Below are 7820 nucleotides of genomic sequence, written 5' to 3' on the forward strand. Positions count from 1 at the left end.
GTGTTGGGAGGGCATAGTGTAGTGTTGGGAGGGGATAGTGTTGGGAGGGCATAGTGTAGTGTAGGGAGGGCATAGTGTAGGGAGGGCATAGTGTAGGGGAGGGCATAGTGTTGGGAGGGCAAAGTGTTGGGAGGGCATAGTGTAGTGTAGGGAGGGCATAGTGTTGGGAGGGCATAGTGTAGTGTTGGGAGGGGATAGTGTTGGGAGGGCATAGTGTAGGGAGGGCATAGTGTAGTGTAGGGAGGGCATAGTGTAGTGTTGGGAGGGCATAGTGTAGTGTTGGGAGGGCATAGTGTAGTGTTGGGAGGGCATAGTGTTGGGAGGGCATAGTGTAGTGTTGGGAGGGCATAGTGTTGGGAGGGCATAGTGTTAGGAGGGCATAGTGTAGTGTTGAGAGGGGATAGTGTAGGGAGGGCATAGTGTAGTGTAGGGAGGGCATAGTGTTGGGAGGGCATAGTGTTGGGAGGGCATAGTGTAGTGTAGGGAGGGCATAGTGTTGGGAGGGCATAGTGTAGTGTTGGGAGGGCATAGTGTTGGGAGGGCATAGTGTTGGGAGGGCATAGTGTAGTGGGAGGGCATAGTGTTGGGAGGGCATAGTGTAGTGTTGGGGAGGGCATAGTGTAGTGGGGAGGGCATAGTGTAGTGTAGGGAGGGCATAGTGTTGGGAGGGCATAGTGTAGGGAGGGCATAGTGTAGGGAGGGCATAGTGTTGGGAGGGCATAGTGTAGGGGAGGGCATAGTGTTGGGAGGGCATAGTGTAGGGGAGGGCATAGTGTTGGGAGGGCATAGTGTAGTGTTGGGAAGGCATAGTGTAGGGAGGGCATTGTGTAGGGAGGGCATAGTGTAGTGTTGGGAGGGCATAGTGTTGGGAGGGCATAGTGTAGTGTTGGGAGGGCATAGTGTAGTGTTGGGAGGGCATAGTGTAGGGAGGGCATAGTGTAGTGAGGGCATAGTGTAGGGAGGGGATAGTGTTGGGAGGGCATTGTGTAGTGTTGGGAGGGCATAGTGTAGTGTTGGGAGGGCATAGTGTAGTGTTGGGAGGGCATAGTGTAGTGTTGGGAGGGCATAGTGTTGGGAGGGCATAGTGTTGGGAGGGCATAGTGTAGTGTTGGGAGGGCATAGTGTTGGGAGGGCATAGTGTTGGGGAGGGCATAGTGTAGTGTAGGGAGGGCATAGTGTAGGGAGGGCATAGTGTAGTGTAGGGAGGGCATAGTGTTGGGAGGGGCATAGTGTTGGGAGGGCATAGTGTAGTGTAGGGAGGGCATAGTGTAGGGAGGGCATAGTGTTGGGAGGGCATAGTGTAGTGTTGGGAGGGCATAGTGTAGTGTTGGGAGGGCATAGTGTTGGGAGGGCATAGTGTAGTGTAGGGAGGGCATAGTGTAGGGAGGGCATAGTGTAGTGTAGGGAGGGAATAGTGTAGGGAGGGCATAGTGTTAGGGAGGGCATAGTGTAGTGTAGGGAGGGCATAGTGTAGTGTTGGGAGGGCATAGTGTTGGGAGGGCATAGTGTAGTGTAGGGAGGGCATAGTGTAGGGAGGGCATAGTGTTGGGAGGGCATAGTGTAGTGTAGGGAGGGCATAGTGTTGGGAGGGCATAGTGTAGTGTAGGGAGGGCATAGTGTAGTGTTGGGAGGGCATAGTGTAGTGTTGGGAGGGCATAGTGTAGTGTTGGGAGGGCATAGTGTTGGGAGGGCATAGTGTAGTGTTGGGAGGGCATAGTGTAGTGTAGGGAGGGCATAGTGTTGGGAGGGCATAGTGTTGGGAGGGCATAGTGTAGGGAGGGCATAGTGTAGGGGCGGGCATAGTGTAGGGAGGGCATAGTGTAGTGTTGGGAGGGCATAGTGTAGTGTTGGGAGGGCATAGTGTAGTGTTGGGAGGGCATAGTGTAGGGAGGGCATAGTGTAGTGTTGGGAGGGCATAGTGTTGGGAGGGCATAGTGTAGTGTTGGGAGGGCATAGTGTAGTGTTGGGAGGGCATAGTGTAGTGTTGGGAGGGCATAGTGTAGGGAGGGCATAGTGTAGGGAGGGCATAGTGTAGGGAGGGCATAGTGTTGGGAGGGCATAGTGTAGGGAGGGCATAGTGTAGTGTTGGGAGGGCATAGTGTTGGGAGGGGCATAGTGTAGTGAGGGCATAGTGTAGGGAGGGCATAGTGTAGGAGGGGTAGTGTTGGGAGGGCATAGTGTAGGGAGGGCATAGTGTAGTGTTGGGAGGGCATAGTGTTGGGAGGGCATAGTGTAGGGAGGGCATAGTGTAGGGAGGGCATAGTGTTGGGAGGGCATAGTGTAGGGAGGGCATAGTGTAGTGTTGGGAGGGCATAGTGTTGGGAGGGCATAGTGTAGGGAGGGCATAGTGTAGTGTTGGGAGGGCATAGTGTAGTGTTGGGAGGGCATAGTGTAGTGTTGGGAGGGCATAGTGTAGTGTTGGGAGGGCATAGTGTAGGGAGGGCATAGTGTAGGGAGGGCATAGTGTTGGGAGGGCATAGTGTAGTGTTGGGAGGGCATAGTGTTGGGAGGGCATAGTGTAGGGAGGGCATAGTGTTGGGAGGGCATAGTGTAGTGTTGGGAGGGCATAGTGTAGTGTTGGGAGGGCATAGTGTTGGGAGGGCATAGTGTAGTGTTGGGAGGGGCATAGTGTTGGGAGGGCATAGTGTAGTGTTGGGAGGGCATAGTGTAGGGAGGGCATAGTGTTGGGAGGGCATAGTGTAGGGAGGGCATAGTGTAGTGTTGGGAGGGCATAGTGTTGGGAGGGCATAGTGTAGTGGGGAGGGCATAGTGTTGGGAGGGCATAGTGTAGTGTTGGGAGGGCATAGTGTAGTGTTGGGAGGGCATAGTGTTGGGAGGGCACAGTGTAGTGTTGGGAGGGCATAGTGTTGGGAGGGCATAGTGTAGGGAGGGCATAGTGTAGGGAGGGCATAGTGTTGGGAGGGCATAGTGTTGGGAGGGCATAGTGTAGTGTTGGGAGGGCATAGTGTTGGGAGGGCATAGTGTTGGGAGGGCATAGTGTTGGGAGGGCATAGTGTTGGGAGGGCATAGTGTAGTGTAGGGAGGGCATAGTGTTGGGAGGGCATAGTGTAGTGTTGGGAGGGGATAGTGTTGGGAGGGCATAGTGTAGTGTTGGGAGGGGATAGTGTTGGGAGGGCATAGTGTTGGGAGGGCATAGTGTAGTGTTGGGAGGGCATAGTGTTGGGAGGGCATAGTGTTGGGAGGGCATAGTGTAGTGTAGGGAGGGCATAGTGTTGGGAGGGCATAGTGTAGTGTTGGGAGGGCATAGTGTTGGGAGGGCATAGTGTTGGGAGGGCATAGTGTTGGGAGGGCATAGTGTAGTGTTGGGAGGGCATAGTGTTGGGAGGGCATAGTGTAGTGTAGGGAGGGCATAGTGTTGGGAGGGCATAGTGTAGTGTAGGGAGGGCATAGTGTTGGGAGGGCATAGTGTTGGGAGGGCATAGTGTAGTGTTGGGAGGGCATAGTGTAGTGTTGGGAGGGCATAGTGTTGGGAGGGCATAGTGTTGGGAGGGCATAGTGTTGGGAGGGCATAGTGTAGTGTTGGGAGGGCATAGTGTTGGGAGGGCATAGTGTAGTGTTGGGAGGGCATAGTGTAGTGTAGGGAGGGCATAGTGTAGTGTAGGGAGGGCATAGTGTTGGGAGGGCATAGTGTTGGGAGGGCATAGTGTAGGGAGGGCATAGTGTAGGGAGGGCATAGTGTTGGGAGGGCATAGTGTAGGGAGGGCATAGTGTTGGGAGGGCATAGTGTAGTGTTGGGAGGGCATAGTGTAGGGAGGGCATAGTGTAGGGGAGGGCATAGTGTAGTGTTGGGAGGGCATAGTGTTGGGAGGGCATAGTGTAGTGTTGGGAGGGCATAGTGTAGTGTTGGGAGGGCATAGTGTAGGGAGGGCATAGTGTAGTGAGGGCATAGTGTAGGGAGGGGATAGTGTTGGGAGGGCATAGTGTAGTGTTGGGAGGGCATAGTGTAGTGTTGGGAGGGCATAGTGTAGTGTTGGGAGGGCATAGTGTAGTGTTGGGAGGGAATAGTGTTGGGAGGGCATAGTGTTGGGAGGGCATAGTGTAGTGTTGGGAGGGCATAGTGTTGGGAGGGCATAGTGTAGGGAGGGCATAGTGTTGGGAGGGCATAGTGTATGTGGGAGGGCATAGTGTAGTGTTGGGAGGGCATAGTGTTGGGAGGGCATAGTGTAGAGAGGGCATAGTGTAGTGTGGGAGGGCATAGTGTTGGGAGGGCATAGTGTAGTGTAGGGAGGGCATAGTGTAGTGTTGGGAGGGCATAGTGTTGGGAGGGCATAGTGTAGTGTTGGGAGGGCATAGTGTTGGGAGGGCATAGTGTAGTGTTGGGAGGGCATAGTGTAGTGTAGGGAGGGCATAGTGTTGGGGAGGGCATAGTGTTGGGAGGGCATAGTGTAGGGAGGGCATAGTGTGGGGAGGGCATAGTGTTGGGCGGGCATAGTGTTGGGAGGGCATAGTGTAGTGTTGGGAGGGCATAGTGTAGTGTTGGGAGGGCATAGTGTAGGGAGGGCATTGTGTAGGGAGGGCATAGTGTAGTGTTGGGAGGGCATAGTGTTGGGAGGGCATAGTGTAGTGTTGGGAGGGCATAGTGTAGGGAGGGCATAGTGTAGTGAGGGCATAGTGTAGGGAGGGCATAGTGTTGGGAGGGCATAGTGTAGGGAGGGCATAGTGTAGTGTTGGGAGGGCATAGTGTAGTGTTGGGAGGGCATAGTGTTGGGAGGGCATAGTGTAGTGAGGGCATAGTGTAGGGAGGGCATAGGGTAGGAGGGATAGTGTTGGGAGGGCATAGTGTAGGGAGGGCACAGTGTAGTGTTGGGAGGGCATATTAGTGTTGGGAGGGCATAGTGTAGGGAGGGCATAGTGTAGGGAGGGCATAGTGTTGGGAGGGCATAGTGTTGGGAGGGCATAGTGTAGGGAGGGCATAGTGTATGTTGGGAGGGCATAGTGTTGGGAGGGCATAGTGTAGGGAGGGCATTAGTGTTGGGAGGGCATAGTGTAGTTGGGAGGGCATAGTGTAGTGTTGGGGAGGGCATAGTGTAGTGTTGGGAGGGCATAGTGTTGGGGAGGGCATAGTGTAGGGAGGGCATAGTGTAGGGAGGGCATAGTGTTGGGAGGGCATAGTGTAGGGGAGGGCATAGTGTTGGGAGGGCATAGTGTAGGGAGGGCATAGTGTTGGGAGGGCATAGTGTTGGGAGGGCATAGTGTTGGGAGGGCATAGTGTAGTGTTGGGAGGGCATAGTGTATGGGAGGGCATAGTGTAGGGAGGGCATAGTGTAGGGAGGGCATAGTGTTGGGAGGGCATAGTGTTGGGAGGGGCATAGTGTAGGGAGGGCATAGTGTGTGGGAGGGCATAGTGTAGTGTAGGGAGGGCATAGTGTATGGGAGGGCATAGTGTTGGGAGGGCATAGTGTAGTGTAGGGAGGGCATAGTGTTGGGAGGGCATAGTGTGTGGGAGGGCATAGTGTTGGGAGGGCATAGTGTAGTGTTGGGAGGGCATAGTGTTGGGAGGGCATAGTGTTGGGAGGGCATAGTGTAGTGGGGAGGGCATAGTGTTGGGAGGGCATAGTGTTGGGAGGGCATAGTGTAGTGTAGGGAGGGCATAGTGTTGGGAGGGCATAGTGTAGTGTTGGGAGGGCATAGTGTTGGGAGGGCATAGTGTAGGGAGGGCATAGTGTTGGGAGGGCATAGTGTAGTGTTGGGAGGGCATAGTGTTGGGAGGGCATAGTGTAGTGTTGGGAGGGCATAGTGTTGGGAGGGCATAGTGTTGGGAGGGCATAGTGTTGGGAGGGCATAGTGTTGGGAGGGCATAGTGTAGGGAGGGCATAGTGTAGTGTTGGGAGGGCATAGTGTTGGGAGGGCATAGTGTTGGGAGGGCATAGTGTTGGGAGGCATAGTGTAGGGAGGGCATAGTGTAGGGAGGGCATAGTGTAGTGTTGGGAGGGCATAGTGTTGGGGGGCATAGTGTTGGGAGGGCATAGTGTTGGGAGGGCATAGTGTAGGGGGGCAAGTGTGGGAGGGCATAGTGTAGTGTTGGGAGGGCATTAGTGTTGGGAGGGCATAGTGTAGTGTAGGGAGGGCATAGTGTAGTGTTGGGAGGGCATAGTGTTGGGAGGGCATAGTGTAGTGTTGGGAGGGCATAGTGTTGGGAGGGCATAGTGTAGTGTTGGGAGGGCATAGTGTAGGGAGGGCATAGTGTTAGGAGTGTTGGGAGGGCATAGTGTAGGGAGGGCATAGTGTAGTGTTGGGAGGGCATAGTGTAGGGAGGGCATAGTGTAGGGAGGGCATAGTGTAGTGTTGGGAGGGCATAGTGTAGTGTTGGGAGGGCATAGTGTTAGGGAGGGCATAGTGTAGGGAGGGCAGTAGTGTTGGGAGGGCATAGTGTTGGGAGGGCAGTAGGTGTTGGGAGGGCATAGTGTAGTGTAGGGAGGGCATAGTGTAGGGAGGGCATAGTGTAGTGTTGGGAGGGCATAGTGTAGTGTTGGGAGGGCATAGTGTAGGGAGGGCATAGTGTAGTGTTGGGAGGGCATAGTGTAGGGAGGGCATAGTGTTGGGAGGGCATAGTGTTGGGAGGGCATAGTGTAGTGTAGGGAGGGCATAGTGTTGGGAGGGCATAGTGTTGGGAGGGCATAGTGTAGTGTTGGGAGGGCATAGTGTAGGGAGGGCATAGTGTAGTGTTGGGAGTGCATAGTGTTGGGAGGGCATAGTGTTGGGAGGGCATAGTGTAGTGTAGGGAGGGCATAGTGTAGGTGGGAGGGCATAGTGTGGGGCTAGTGTTGGGAGGGCATAGTGTAGTGTGGGAGGGCATAGTGTTGGGAGGGCATAGTGTAGTGTGGGAGGGCATAGTGTAGGGAGGGCATAGTGTAGTGTGGGAGGGCATAGTGTTGGGAGGGCATAGTGTTGGGAGGGCATAGTGTAGTGTCGGAGGGCATAGTGTTGGGAGGGCATAGTGTTGGGAGGGCATAGTGTAGTGTTGGGAGGGCATAGTGTAGGGAGGGCATAGTGTAGTGTTGGGAGGGCATAGTGTAGGGAGGGCATAGTGTTGGGAGGGCATAGTGTAGTGTAGGGAGGGCATAGTGTAGGGAGGGCATAGTGTAGTGTTGGGAGTGCATAGTGTTGGGAGGGCATAGTGTAGTGTAGGGAGGGCATAATGTGGGAGGGCATAGTGTTGGGAGGGCATAGTGTTGGGAGGGCATAGTGTTGGGAGGGCATAGTGTAGGGAGGGCATAGTGTAGTGTTGGGAGGGCATAGTGTTGGGAGGGCATAGTGTAGGGAGGGCATAGTGTAGGGAGGGCATAGTGTAGGGAGGGCATAGTGTAGTGTAGGGAGGGCATAGTGTAGGGAGGGCATAGTGTAGTGTGGGAGGGCATAGTGTTGGGAGGGCATAGTGTAGGGAGGGCATAGTGTTGGGAGGGCATAGTGTAGTGTTGGGAGGGCATAGTGTAGTGTTGGGAGGGCATAGTGTAGGGAGGGCATAGTGTAGGGAGGGCATAGTGTAGTGTGGGAGGGCATAGTGTAGTGTTGGGAGGGCATAGTGTAGTGTTGGGAGGGCATAGTGTTGGGAGGGCATAGTGTTGGGAGGGCATAGTGTAGTGTTGGGAGGGCATAGTGTTGGGAGGGCATAGTGTAGTGTAGGGAGGGCATAGTGTTGGGAGGGCATAGTGTAGTGTAGGGAGGGCATAGTGTTGGGAGGGCATAGTGTTGGGAGGGCATAGTGTAGGGAGGGCATAGTGTAGGGCGGGCATAGTGTAGGGAGGGCATAGTGTAGGGGAGGGCATAGTGTTGGGAGGGCATAGTGTAGGGAGGGCATA

The sequence above is a fragment of the Salmo salar genome, chromosome ssa01 (assembly GCF_905237065.1).
Source record: "Salmo salar chromosome ssa01, Ssal_v3.1, whole genome shotgun sequence".
NCBI classification, from domain to species: Eukaryota; Metazoa; Chordata; class Actinopteri; order Salmoniformes; family Salmonidae; genus Salmo; species Salmo salar.